General features: G+C 43.0%; 1 long non-coding RNA gene across 1 annotated transcript in view; it reads right to left on the bottom strand.

Annotated features, from left to right (window-relative positions):
- LOC101952980 (uncharacterized) overlaps positions 1-13,595 on the bottom strand; it is a 44,938-nt gene extending 31,343 nt beyond the window's left edge. Inside the window, exon 1 of the long non-coding RNA XR_010591767.1 lies at positions 13,504-13,595. This is a non-coding gene — a long non-coding RNA (uncharacterized LOC101952980). The remainder of the gene's footprint in view (positions 1-13,503) is intronic.
- Positions 13,596-14,638: the final 1,043 nt, after the last annotated feature.

Genomic DNA, 14,638 nt, shown 5'->3' on the forward strand with positions numbered 1-14,638 from the left:
GATAATTGTTTGAATGGCATTTAAATATGAACTCCACTGGCTAGTACTACAGATAGCCACTAATCACATTCAAAGTACCCAGAATTGTGCCATTTCTGTATCTGAGTGCAGTGGGTAAGGCACAGGATTGGGAATCTGAAGACCTTGATTCTATTCCCAGCTCTGTCATGGATTTGTTTTGTGACCTTCTAGTCAAAAGTGTCTGCTCATTTTGGAAAGGTGGAATGTTTAAGCTGCTCATCTTGAGACACCTGGGACCCAATTTTCCCATTTGGTTTTTTTTTTTAAGTTTCCTAGGGAAGCAAAGAGGGTTAGGAGACTTAAGTATTTTAAACTATTCCAGCTTCCTGGTGCTGTGGTAAAGAATCCTATTAACTTTAATTGATGTTTCTGAGTACATTCTCATTGATTTAATACAAGCTCACTCTTTATGCAGAGAACATTCTATTCTCAGAGTATAATCTAGAGTATTTTAGACCCATACATCAGACGTTTCCTGATAACATAATTTAGAAAGATGATCTAATTACCGCCTATGGTGTACACACAGCATTCACGTGCTTTCCAACATACAATGAACCTTTGACCCCTTTCAGAGTATTTTTAGAGAGAAACTCTAAAAGCTTGTTTTGCTGAAAACCTTTTCCATCTCTTTCACGATCCTGGCCCTCATGCCATTGCTTTTGTAGCTGTACCTTCATAGTAATGTCTCACACTGAAATTATCTAGAAGGATTCTCAAAGCATTTTACAAAAGACATTCAGGAATCAATTCATGCAGCACTCAAATTCATCTATTCCTGGGGTGGAGAATAGCAGCCAGATGGACAATTGGCACATGGCATGCTGCATAACGGTGGGGAGTGGTCAGGGAAATTTTAGCTGTGGCAAACTTCTCAACTTAAAAAAAGTGCCATAGATCTTTAATGTCCATACAAAGCAGACAGAATCTCAGTTTTTAAGAGCTTGTCTTAATGCTCCAAAGCGTGGGTTGGAATTCATCTGATGTATTTTAAAAGTATGTCCTATTCCATAAATGTAATTGTGATGGTCCTATTGTTATGGCTCAAGATTGATGTTTTGAAGCACTTTGATCATGTAAATCAGCACACAAGCGCTGTGTTACATCATTATCGCAGGGGTGGGAGAAAGTAGAGCATAGAACACTAGAGTCTCAACTTTTCACATCCAAGTCACTGGTTCAAATCTGCCTGAATTCAGTAGTGACTGGAACATTTTTCTCCATAATGGCAGCTTACATGAAATAAGCAAGCAGCGAAATAAGCAATGTGCTTCATAATCAATAAATATGCGCATCACAAACAAAAAGAAAAAAAGAAGAAAAAAATCACCCCTGCAATTATGCCCTAGTCAGAAGCCTCAGCTGAGAAGTCAATGATTGAACTGGTCATGAAGACTTAACTACCATCTCATCTAGAAAGTGGTCCCTTCACAATATATTTTCCCTCATTACAAAGTCACTGCATAATGGAACAATTTAGCTCAGCTGTCAGTCTCAGCTAAAGATAGGTTTGGAACTGTAATAGGAGAGATGCAGGTTAGGATTGAGAAGCCTTGGCAGAGCGGTCAATAGGAACTGTGCCCACACTTATGGGAGTTTTGCCATCGACTTCACTAAGAGCAGAATTAGACTTTAAGCCTTATGCAATACTCTTTTGTATGTTGGGTCCCTGTTTATCTGAGAATCTGGCTCTCTCCTTGTTATACTGCAACAGTGGAGGTCAGCTTTGGAGCTGGAACGGACAGCCACATTGGACAGCTACAACTTGGGGCTGGAGATAGTGGAGAGCCCTGAACTCTAGAATTTGCTTTCCCACCGAGGTCCAAATTTTGCCACACTGCAAACGCCCACCCATTAAACTAGGCTTTTCCTGAGGGATCGGGGTAGAGAAAATCTTAGTTGCTGGTGGCTGGGGGTATTTTAGCTGGCAGTGTGTTAATGGTGGGTATTACATAAAAAAAACATTTTTATTACTAACTGTCCATAGAAAATAATAAATAAAATAACTGTATCCCTCACTCTTGTGGAAACCACATTTACATACGATTAAAGAAGGGGAAGGGCCAGAGTCTCCATCACAGGCCTTGTGTACAGTGGGGCTAAAACAGTACTAACTGAACTGGTTTCAAACACCGCTTAAGGTTGGTTTGACTCCCACGGCTTGCCGGCGCACCACATATCAGAACTCTTTAAAAAAAGGAAAAAAAAATATCACACTCTGGACTAGGCCCCCGATCCTAGGGATCCACACATAGGCCATTCACTAGGAAGCTGATGGGGCTCTGCGTAGGAGTAAGGGTCTGTGTGGGCACAGCCTTCACGGAACTGGGACTTCAAGGTCTCTCAGGTGCAGAGCATGGTTTTGAAGTGGTTATGGGCTATATTCCCCCACCCCTCCATCTTTCCTTCTCTCCAGTACTGTCTTCCCCACAACTCTACTAGAAAAATATTTGGGGTGGGGGAAGAGACAAAACTGAACATCCTCCCCATCCTCCCACCTACTGTGTCCTTCTCCCATCTACTCACCCTCTGCCACTGACCAAGGCCTGGTGAGCCATGCTGCCAGGAAAGCAGGTTGCAAAGAAGGATAGCACCAGCTACTGCAGCACTTCCTGCTATGCCCTTGCTGGGAGGCACTATGCACAGACTGAGGAGGCCTCACCGAGCAGCTTACTCCCTCCACAGCGGAGTCTGTGCAGCAGTGTGAGGAAGCACGTTGGAAAGTGATTAGCTGAAGCGCTTAGTCAGGAGTCTGTGGAGAGGCCAGGAGTTTGAGAGAGAAGGGGGCAATTCCTGAGGGCATGACCAGGAGTATAAATTGGGGTGGTGAGGAGGACTAGGAGTGTGAGCTGGGATACAGGGATGAGGAATGTGAAGGCCAGGCATGCGACCAAGAATGTGAGTTGTATAGAAAAGGCCTAGGTGGTGAACCAGGACTGCTAGAGAGAGGCATGGAGGGAAGGATCATGAGGGGAAAGGACTTTTACAAGCAAGATGCTGCTTGTACAAACAGTACCCTCCAAGATTACAGTCATGCAGCCCCTCATGTTACCAGTACATGTACCAAGGGCTGTAATTCATGTCGGCTCTGGAGAGAGAAGAGGAAACTACACTAGGGCTACATCTACACTACGGGGGGGGGGGGGGGGTCGATTTAAGATACGCAAATTCAGCTATGCGAATAGCGTAGCTGAATTCGACGTATCGCAGCCGACTTACCCAGCTGTGAGGACGGCGGCAAAATCGACCTCTGCAGCTTCCCGTCGACAGCGCTTACTCCCACCTCCGCTGGTGGAGTAAGAGCGTCGATTCGGGGATCGATTGTCGCGTCCCAACGGGACGCGATAATTCGATCCCCGAGAGGTCGATTCAGGCGGGTAGTGTAGACCCAGCCTTGGTGAGGAGAGAGAATGGGAATAATTCAGATGGGTTGTGGGGAAGCAGGAGCGAGAGTGCAAAGGAAGCGTGAGACTGGAACTGGCCTCCTTGCCACAGCACATGTACATCAAATGAAGCTGGTATATTAGGGACAGGCATCACCTGCTTAGAAATCAGTATCTCTAACTCTGGGGATGCATTGTTGTTTTTTTAAACTAGCAGCCCCTTCTATCCTAGGCTTCTGTGACCCAGGGCAGTCACTAAACAAACAATAACTGGCAACTGTGAGGCTCATTAGTGCTAACTCAAGCAACCTGTGCTGTTTGTAACTCCCTCAACTTGGGCCCAGGCAAGGCTTAGGAAGCTGTATTTTACCAGTACAGCAGGAGTCTGATTGGGACAAGGGGAAGGTGAAAGGATTATGAGCAGTGCTTGAATTATGGGAAGAAGTGTTGGGGGAGGCTGAATGTCAAGTGTCTTGCTTTAACTTAAACAGTAACCAGAAGTAAGAGGTCCATGAGACAGAAGTGAGGTAGCCCTTAAAAGTAATAAGGGGGCCTGGCCTCTAAGCACCTCCTCCCCCCTGTAATTTAAACAGTGGTTATGAGTTTAGTGATTGTTAACAGTAATTCTTAGGCTGCGCTCACTGGCTTCATTTTACAACTGGGAGCTTGGGAGAAAAGGGATGCTAACTGGAAGGAAAATAGAAGCAACTGAATGCTGTCCTGCTTAGCAGAAAACAAGGTAAGAATAAGTTCTTGTTTGCACACGTGAGGGAACTACTGGTAGCCCTTATGGTACTAACTCTTTTGCCTTAATGCCTATATGGTACTGTCCCAAACCCCCAGTCTGCACTGGGCCAGGAACTGTCTGATGAACCTGGTTTAAAACTGGTTCAGGCTATATCTGCTGCTGCCCAGTGTGGATAGGCCCAAAACTACTTAAACCGTATACAGTTTTAACTCTTGTATGGTGACAGGTTTCAGAGTGGTAGCCGTGTTAGTTTGTATCAGCAAAAACAACGAGGAGTCCTTGTGGCACCTTAGAGACTAACAAATTTATCTGGGCAAAAGCTTATGCCCAAATAAATTTGTTAGTCTCTAAGGTGCCACAAGGACTCCTCGTAGTTTTAACTCTGTCCATGCTAACTAGCTAAACTGTATTTAAGCATGGTTTAAAACTAGGGTTACCATATCTAATAAATAAAAAAAGAGGACCCTCCACGGGCACTGGCCCCGCCCATTTCCCCACCCCTACCCCCGCCCCAACTCCGCCCCTTCCCCACCCTAACTCCGCCCCTCCTCCCTCCCATTCCCAGCCACGGGGAAAGGGCTGTCCCAGCGCTACCGGCTTCAGGGTTTGCCGGACAGCCCCCAGACCCTGCGCCCCCGGCCGGCGCTTCCCCAGTGCAGCTGGAGCCCGGGAGGGGAAGCGCCCAGCCGGGGGCGCAGGGTCTGGAGGCTGCCCGGCAAACCGTGAAGCCGGTAGCGCTTGGGCTTTGGGCAGCCCCTATGCCTCCGGACCCTGCGCCCCCTCCCGGGCTCCGGGCACTTCCCCTCCCGGGCTCCGGCGGCGCAGGGTCCGGAGGCACGAGGGGCTGCACGGCTCTTAAACAGAGTCGGGCTGCCCGAGCGCTACCGGCTTCGGGCAGCCCCCGTGCCTCCGGACCCTGCGCCGCCGGAGCCTGGGAGGGGAAGTGCCCGGCTGGGGGCGCAGGGTCTGGAGGCACTGGGGCTGCCCGAAGCCGGTAGCGCTCGGGTAGCCCGGCTCTTAAACAGAGCCGAAGAGGAGCAGAGCCTCCAGCCACGGCAGCTCTGCTCCTCCCCGACTCTTCGGCTCTGTTTAAGAGCCAGGCTGCCCGAGCGCTACCGGCTTCGGGCAGCCCCCGTGCCTCCGGACCCTGCGCCGCCGGAGCCCGGGAGGGGAAGTGCCCGGCCGGCGGCTGGGGTCCGGAGGCAAGGGGGCTGCCTGAAGTCCATAGCGCTCGGGCAGCTCGGCTCTTAAACAGAGCCGAAGAGTCAGGGGAGGAGCAGAGCCGCCATTTTCCCGGACATGTTCGGCTTTTTGGCAATTCCCCCCGGATGGGGGTTTGACTGCCGAAAAGCCGGACATGTCCGGGAAAAAGAGGAAATATGGTAACCCTATTAAAACTAGAACAACAAATGCAGTTTCTAGATGGGGCCACAGAGGGAATAAACATTGAGTAGGAAAAATTAGGGGGAGGAGGGGATACAGACTAGAGAGAGGAAAAAATCTAAATGTTTTTTTAAAATGTTACTATACAAAACTCAGCAAGATATTCAATTTATAAAGTTCCTGTTTTTTGAATGGGAAAATTGAGATTAAAATACTAATCTCTGTTGATTTCATTGTGGAGCAACAAAAATGAGGGCGGCTGAAAGGATTGACCTATGAGGAAAGATTAAAAGAGCTAAATATGTATAGCTTGGCTAAGCAACAGCAGGGGATGAGGAACATATCTGCAGTGTGGAAACATAGAAGAGGGAGGATTATTACTTAAGGAGGCACAAGGAGTTTGAGTATTGGTGATGGGAAGAAATTTAAATTGTTTAGGTTGACTGCTACGAAAAAACTCCCCTAAGACAGTGAAACATCTCCAAAAATAAGTAATGAAAGCACTACCCCTTGGAACATTTAAATACAACATTGGACTAAACCCTGGAGCCAATATTTTAGAAAGTGACTAGTGATTTTAAACACCTCCATTCCTGAATATCCAACATGAGACACCTTAAAAAGAGCTTCATTTGCAAAAGTGGGTGCTCAGTTCTTTCTGTAAATCTGGCCCCTTTTAAGGTCTCACAGGTTGGGCACCCAACATCACTAGTCACAATATTTTGGCCTGTGCCAATCTGGGATTCCGCGACAGGGGAAATCGTCCCCTGGGCAGCTATGTTGGTTTTAGAACAGCTCTGCAAAGGCTTTACTAAGGTTACTCTGAGACTTTGCTTATAAAAACAAAACCAAGAAACTGAAAACCTTGCTATTTGAATTAACTGAAATGGACTGAGAAAGCCCAGTCCTCTTCCCTTCCCCCACCTGAACAGCTGAGTACACATAACTACAGTGAAGTCTGAGTAAAAGCAAAATCTGCACACACAAAAAATCAGCGACTTAGCAGATGTGGCCTAACGATATAGTGAGCTGATTGCCTAAGGTGGCCATTCCCTATTGGAAATGGTTCCCAATGCAGGTGTCCTATCAGCCGTTCCTCAAAACTTCTTCAAAAGAAGTCAACTGCATCCAGGTCAGTTGATCCTGGAATTTAATGGTGATGAAGGAAGCTACTTGACTCTTTGCTTTCTGAGCTGACAAAACCTGGGTTCTTCACTGCTTCACCAATAGGTTTGGGCATGAGGGCAATGACTAGATTGGAAAAGTATTCCCTATAAGGGTAAGAGACACATGGGCAAGAATTAAAACTTGGCCTGTTCTATCATCCATAGTCTCTGGCTGTCCTAAATTTGTGGCATTATTACCAACTTCTGAATATTGTGTTGGCTTGTCTCAAAGATCATACTCAGTGGTAGAATAATGCAAAATATACTGAGGACTACTCTTACAAATGGCAAGTGCTTGATGAAAATACTTAGGCTTACTCATCAACCTAACCTTCCTCCTCCAATAACATAATCTAATTGTAGAGACTGACAAAAACAGGGGTGGCTTGGGGTTTGCAAAAGATTGTCAGTCAGGTTTTGTAGAACCAGCAATAGCTTGGAACCAGTTTCCATTTTATCTGAACTCCCAAAGCTCCTAGTGGTTTGAATAAATGGTTCTGGTTTTGATCCATCTGTCTGTCCAGATTTTCAAAGTGCATTTCATTTGCACATGTGAAAAGATGCCTACCACTGGGAAGCAAACATAGAATATGCAATGGCTTGATTACATTGAGCGTTACTGCTCTGTATAGAGGGGTTCTGATGATGTGGGTTATGTAACTGGATTGTTAATGCTTTTTATATGTTGGCAGAATTGAAATTAAAAGAGGAAATTATTCTCCTGATGCTCAACTCTAATCCCCATCTGTCTGTGTTTTTACTTTTCTGCACTTGCAAAGCTCCCTGATCAAAAGGTCTTGAACAGATTCCAGATTTCCAGTTTAGTTTGCTTATGCAACCAAAAATATTATGGCAGAATTTCCTAGGGGTGATGAAGCATATATTTTCAGTTCCTCTGATTCTCTCAGTCTGAGGATTGCTAAAAATGGCAAAGATTTAGCTCATTTCATAGTGTTAACACCACAACCAGCTTTTTTTATTTTAAGGGTTTTGTTTTTTTGTTTTTTTTAAGATAGATATAGCCTCAAGTTTTGCAATGAGGCAATATGGTCAGAAACAGAGACTTGCTGAATGTACCTTATCTTTCAGCAGAAAGAAAAGGGCCCTGTCTTAATACAGCCAAGGCAAACAGGAGACTAGTCAAAAGTGGAGATGGAGCCTGAATTGCAAACTGGGGAAGCCTGGACACACAAAGTTCAAGGATATTTGGATCTAGGGCTCACACAAATAAGGATCCAGGGCTAATAGAGATAAGGGTCAGCTGCAAGGCTGGGGATGGGATCTGACCTTCATTATGATTTTGGTTGTACTTGGACCCATCCTTAGTTGAAAATTAGCAGGCCCATTGACCTGCTTAATCTTCCTTCCGCTCCTGCTACCCCCAGCCCTTTCTTTGGTTTTGGAGACCTGTGTTAGTGCTAGAGTTGCATGGCCATTGCCAGGCTTGCTTCATGGGTGTTGATGGGAATCTTACTGTGGGTTTTCCATGGAGTTCCATATTTTGTGCTTGGAATGAACTCAAAGCACAGCTTTGTCTTGGTTTGGTGGTGGATATTCTGCTTAGGAGTGGGAGGAGGATGGCAAAAGAAGCAATGAGTGTGAAAGGGGGAAATTAAGTGGGACAGGGAAAAATCATAAAGTGTAGCAGAGAGCAGGGCAGAAAGAAGGAAAACAAGAGGGAGAGAAAATCTACTGAATAATAGCTATTATATAAATCTCTCTCTTGCAACACTAGTTAATCTCATTAACATTAAAAGTGCAGGGGAAATGCACCCTGAGATCTCTTTCCGACAGTAGTACTGTTGCTATTGCAGGAGGAACATCCAACCCAGAGCTCAGAGGTTGGCACCTGCAGGTGAACACCTTTCAATTCACCTCTCATGTTTGCTGTACGTTTCTAAAGTGGGACAATGGGGACAATTAATACCATTTCACATATGAGGACATGTAGGAGGATAGCCAAAGCTTGCAACATTTATCCACACAGTCCAGGATCTCAAAGTTGGAGCAGATGGCAGGAAGGATGTCTTGTGCTATTTGCATTAGGTGTGCAGTTAATAAAGAGATTTTTAATACAGAAGAAAATCTTTATTTTTCCTTGCATTGACATGCATGCCCATTTACACACTGAGGCTTTCAGTCTGTACTTACTATCGCAGTTATGGATATGCCGGACAAGAATATGTAGTGGGATACATCTTCATAGCCAGTGCAGTCATGTTTCTGATGTCTGTTAGATAACAGGCTTTGTGCTGCAATTCTTGATTTTAAAAGTTTGAACCACAAATTTTCTTTCGAAAACAATATCCTTAATTCAGTTAAGGAAGGGCCAAGAGATTACATATAAAACCACAGAAGGAAAACATTACTAACAGTCCATGAAATCTGAGTCGGCTACCATATTTAGACCCTGACACTGCAAGTGGATCTTGATGAGTGTCTCTAATGCCTGCCCAGAGCCCTGTTGACTTCAATGGCACGTCACATGGGCATTGGGGGCAATATCAGAGGCCTAGTTATTATACCTACTAATAAATAAAAGCTGTGTACTACCTGAAACCACTCGCCTAGTTTCAGGATTCACTGGAATTCAGATCAAGTTCACTGAAAGTTTGCAAATTGTTTTAACAAAGCTGGGCTGATTTTATGGTTTTGCACTGTAATCATGTTGCAATTGGTAAGGTCACCCTTCTTTAGCAGTTATACAATATGGTTTCTCTTCCACTGAGTTGAATTCTTTACTTCTTTCCATATTCTATCTAAAAACACAATGAAAGTCTGGAGGTCTATTTCATCATGTGCTTTATCCTCACTCATTGCTTTCCTATTTTTGAGTTTACTGATGGTTTTTCTAACTTTTTCCATCTTAATATTTCCTAAATCAATATCAAGCTCTAGTGCTAGGTCATCATGTATTTGTAGTAGTTGACTAGGACTTGGTCTATTTAAAACAGCCTGAAAATGGTTTGCCAACTTTTCTTTTGTTCTTCTTCTGTATTAAGAGTTTCCATTTGCATTTTTAATAGGGGATCCAGTATTGCTAAAGTTTCCTGTTAGTTGTTTAATTGTATTAGACAAGGTTATAAAGTCACCTCTTTGGCTAGCATCCTCAGCCTCTTGTAGCACTCCTTTTTACCACTGTCTAGAGCTCTGTATTCTCCTTGCCACTTGTTTGTCTCTTCACGACTTAGCATCCATGAAGTTTTGCTTTATACTTCTTTTCCATTACTGCCAAAGTCCATTCTTCCCTTTAAGATGGTGGTGGTGTTTATTAAAACTTTCTTAGTACATTTTAGATAGCCCATTCTGTTTTTCTGCAGAATATCAATGTCGTGGTTTTCTTCAGTTTAACTCCATTAAAACACTAAACCAGTTCTTCAGTTCAAGATGAAGAGCACTTCTTGTGTTTGGGTCTTTTAATTGTGCCCTGTTGATGCATGGTCTTGACCCTACCATCTGCAGTAACTGGAGAGGAATCATATTACTCTCAGTGCCTGGGGAAAATCATGTGCATCATCATCCTGAACGTATCAAGAAACAAATAGCCCTTCAACTTCGAGAGGAATAAGCAGGATTTCGACCACTGAAATCATGTGCAGACCATATTGTTGCTCTCAGATATATTATAGGACTAAGTGTGAGTTGGAAAACACCTCTTGTGATAAATTGTATAGGTTTCCAGAAGTCTTTTGACAGAATACACAAAGGCAGTCTCTGGAGAATTATGGCATAGTGCAGGCAAAAATAATTGGAATTATCAAGAATCTACATGATGATGCTGAGTGTACAGTCAGCGATGGTGATGTCTGCAAATGGTTTGCAGAGACAACTGGAGTAAGGCAAGGGTAAATTATGTCCCCACTATTCTTTGCACTGGTCATTAACTATGCCATGAGGAAAGTAACCACAGAAGGCAACCAAGGAATTTGTATGGACAAGTGATAAAGCGCCATTGGATGGCCTCATTTTTACTGATGACCTTGTTCTGATTAGTTCAACACATTACTTAATGGAAGCTTTTGGCAGATACAGCAAAACAAGTTGGTTTGTTCATCAACAAGGGAAAGACTAAGTATACGGGCATCATTAGAGTGGATAAAGAAACACCAGAAGAAGTAAGTCACTTTACCTACCGAGGGAGGTGCGGTGATGGTGACATCATGCTAGATAACACCCCCCTCCCCGAAAAAGCAACCAACTTTCACATACTTGAAAAGATTTGGAAAAGTAGTATGATTGGCACAGACACACAATATTTTATTTTTAACACTGGCATCATGTCTGTTCTTTTATATAGAGCAGTCTCACAAATCTACAATAGAAATTATAAAAAGATCAACTCATTCCAAAGTAAATGCCTGTGGAATATCTTCAGAGCTCATTAGAAAGAGTTCATTACAACATCAGAAATCCTCGGTAGAGCACACCAATCTACAGAATCAAATATGGTAAGAAGACAACGATGGAAATATTTAGGTCATGCTTTAAGGATGCCACCAACATGACTTTCCCAGCAAGTGATAATATGGACACTACCTGGAAAAAGAAAAAGAGGGGGCGACCTAGAGAAACATTATGCAGAATAATACAGAAAGAAACCAGATCCATCAACATGACACTCAGAAGCCTGAACAGAGCAGTACAAGACCAAAATAAGTGTCAGAAACTGGTGGATGCCCTATACACCTAAAGGGTGCAGTAGGATAAGAAATAAGAATTGGAATTTAGTTGCTTTGTGGAGTTTTGATTGTTTCAACAGAGTTTCACATTGAGATGTCACATTCACTGCAACTGAACGCAAAGAAAACATCTACATGAACCTCTGAAAAATTAAAACTTGAGTTTTGCCCGGTTTTCTTGTTCCGTTGCAATAACTTGTTAGTGTGCTGTCCAGATGGCCACCTAAGTCTTGACCAATTTGGATGATATAAGTGTGTTGAGAATTCACTGCCATTGTATAACCCAGGCAATACTGTCATAAGAAACACCAGTTATAGAAAAACCTAGCGGATTTTTCTATGAATATAATATTGAGGAGTTTCCAAAGGACATGGAAAAAAATCCCCCAAAGCTAAGGCAAGATATAAAAGTAGAAATACCACAGGCGATTCTAAATCCAAAGATTTCCCATACAAAGGTAAAAGCTTGGCTCCACCTCTACTGCTGCAGCAATTTGAAGTGACTAATGAATAGAGCTGAATGGAGAATGATCATTCCATTTTGTGGATGATTTTGAGACTTCAAACATTTTCATTCTGATTTGGAATTAAAACAAAACTTTGAAATTCTCCAAAGCTGAAATCTGAAAAAGAAAGAACAAAACGAAAACGTAGTGTCTTGTTCTGATATTTTGCCATTCTGTGGCAGCCTGCTGGGATTTCAGGCAGCCAGTTCCCAGGAGTCAGGGCAGCTAGCCTGATAGAGACTTTTATGAAAATTTCCCTTTGCTCTAGCAGTGTGCAGCTGTGTTGTTTGGCCCCTAAGCATGTGCTTAAGTGCCATTGACTTAACTGTGCGCATAACTTTAATTGTGAAGCGCTTTGCTGAATAGGAATGGATTTAAGTCCATGAATAGTCTTAAGTGTATGCTTTGGTGCTTTGCAGAATCATCCTGAAGGATAAGTGCATGCTTTAGCGTTTTGCTCAATTGGGGCCCAGGTAGTACTCAGAACCTAGTACAAGGTCTCCAAAGCCTGGCATCTTTCACAAGAGGTAAATTCAAAACACACATTTAGAAAATACAGTTCTAGAAAGTGGTTTAAAAAAAAAGTCTAGAGAAGAGGAAGAAAAACAACCCCTGAGGAAATAATTAAACTGAGGGCAAGACATCTGTGGGGTTTAAAAAAGAAAATGTTACTAGTGCTAGTTTAGCATTTGGATACGGATGAAAGATGCTTTAGATACAGAGAGCTGATTCTGGCTTTTATCACTGATGCCATTGAATTGCTGCTGTAGGGTCAGACAAGTTCTGCCTCACACATTTAGCCCTCTGGTAAGGTCCTGAAAGGAGGCTGTTCTGCTAGTGAAGAATGTAGGTTTAACTGCTGGTGATCAATGCATTCTGGGGGGGGTTGTGCAATGAAAAGGGTCACTGATCAAATGTTGCTGTTCTCAGCAGCGAGCACCTGGTTTATAAATAACTCCAGATATAGTTACCTCATGACCTTCATTTCTCAGCACTGACAAACCAACTCTGAGCCAATCAAAAGTTATCATTCTCACCCACTCCCTGAACAAATAACACTCTGTCTTATGGACTCCTAACCCAACACATCTGTGATAATGAGTGCCCTCTGTAGGAAACCAGCATGTTTACATTCCGTCTGCACAGTCTCTTTGGTCAGACACTGCCACGTACAAGCAAGGTGAGGGGTGCTGGTCTTGAGATGATTAAATAAAATCTGATCTTTCACAGAGGTACACTGGCAGTGAGCTTCCCTAGGAAAAGATATCCAGATCTGCCTTCTTGTGTACCAATGAGTATTCATTTCATATATGCTGCATTCTTAACTTTTCACTATTTGGTAGAAGGTTGGCCATATATACAGGCTCTTGTCCTGTACAGTATATAAAACGTGACATACAAGACTAGCAATCTTTCATGTAATTTAATGCAAAATAGTTCCATTTAGACTGATTAGACATGAAATTCACCAGTGTTTTATAATTGGTTTCATATTTTACATGCTTTTTATGAAAGATCAAGCTATTGTAAATGAGCACTTGCCACCTCCATCTGTGTACCATGCAACACTTTCATAATGGAACTAAAACAAGAAGGCAAAAATCTCTGGTTACTCACACTTCAAAATCTCAGGCCAGGTTGTCAGAGTTTCAAGCAACCCTGGGCTGATGTGGAGCTTGGAGGGAAAGACTCGGTGACCTGAAACGAAACAAAACGTGGCTGTTCCAGGATTTGTTTTAACCTAGTACATAATGTTTGTGTAGCAATTGGGTCAGTAGTTAACTCCTGGCTGGAAGAAACCCTAATCGGTTCTTCCAGCAAGTTAATTTCTGTACCGTATCTCCTGACGTAAACAGGCAAGGTATAAATACCTGCAGAATTGTCCCAACTTGGGGGGGGGGAGGGAGAAGGAGGGCAATTAGAAGCAAAAATCATGGGCCAAATTCATGTCTTGACATGTGTCCTCTGACTATGACGTGCTGATCTCTTACTCTTTCCTGTAATACTATGGGACTAGGACTCTGATATAGGCTCAGGCAGAGGAAGAATATTTTTATTTCTTTAGAAAGAAACTTGCATTTACTATTATCTATTGCTTGAATTCATAGCTAATAACTTATCTAATCTCACCATTCTTCTGATTGAGAATTGTCTGCCAATAGATCTGTTTTCTAAAAATTTGCTTTTGAAATTTTACCAAGGGACTATTATGAAAAATTCTTGGTGTGGAGTTCATTAGTGAGTGGTTTGTTGTGAATATTTGATATTATCAAAATGATCTTTGTGATTGGTAACCCTAAACTGCATGTTATGTTTCTATTCCTTGACTGGCTGGACATAAAACTTAGAATTGGGTTTTCTTGCATGGATGCTTGTGGAATGCAAACTTAAATTTGCCTCACGTCAATATTTTCTAGTATTCGTTTTAAAATTCACTGCTCCCACAAACATCCTGTCAGTAAACTTGATCACTAGACTGTTTTGTGGAAGGCAAACACAAACGGGGCCTGTTCAGTCAGTTATTTAAATATTCATGGATTTCTTTCAGTAATCTCTGTTAGGAGCAAAGTAAATTACTTATGTACATTTTTTCACATTTGCCATAGTAGAAAAGTCCCTTTTACACTTTCTTATGGAAAATATTTTGAAAACCATACTTCTCAGGGACAGCTCTGCTTGTTTAGTGCATGTTACCTGACTCTAGCTTTTCAGTGACGGTGTTTGTAGGGGTCATGTGCATGACCCCTACAAA

Source organism: Chrysemys picta, chromosome 12 (genome assembly GCF_011386835.1).
Source record: "Chrysemys picta bellii isolate R12L10 chromosome 12, ASM1138683v2, whole genome shotgun sequence".
NCBI classification, from domain to species: Eukaryota; Metazoa; Chordata; order Testudines; family Emydidae; genus Chrysemys; species Chrysemys picta.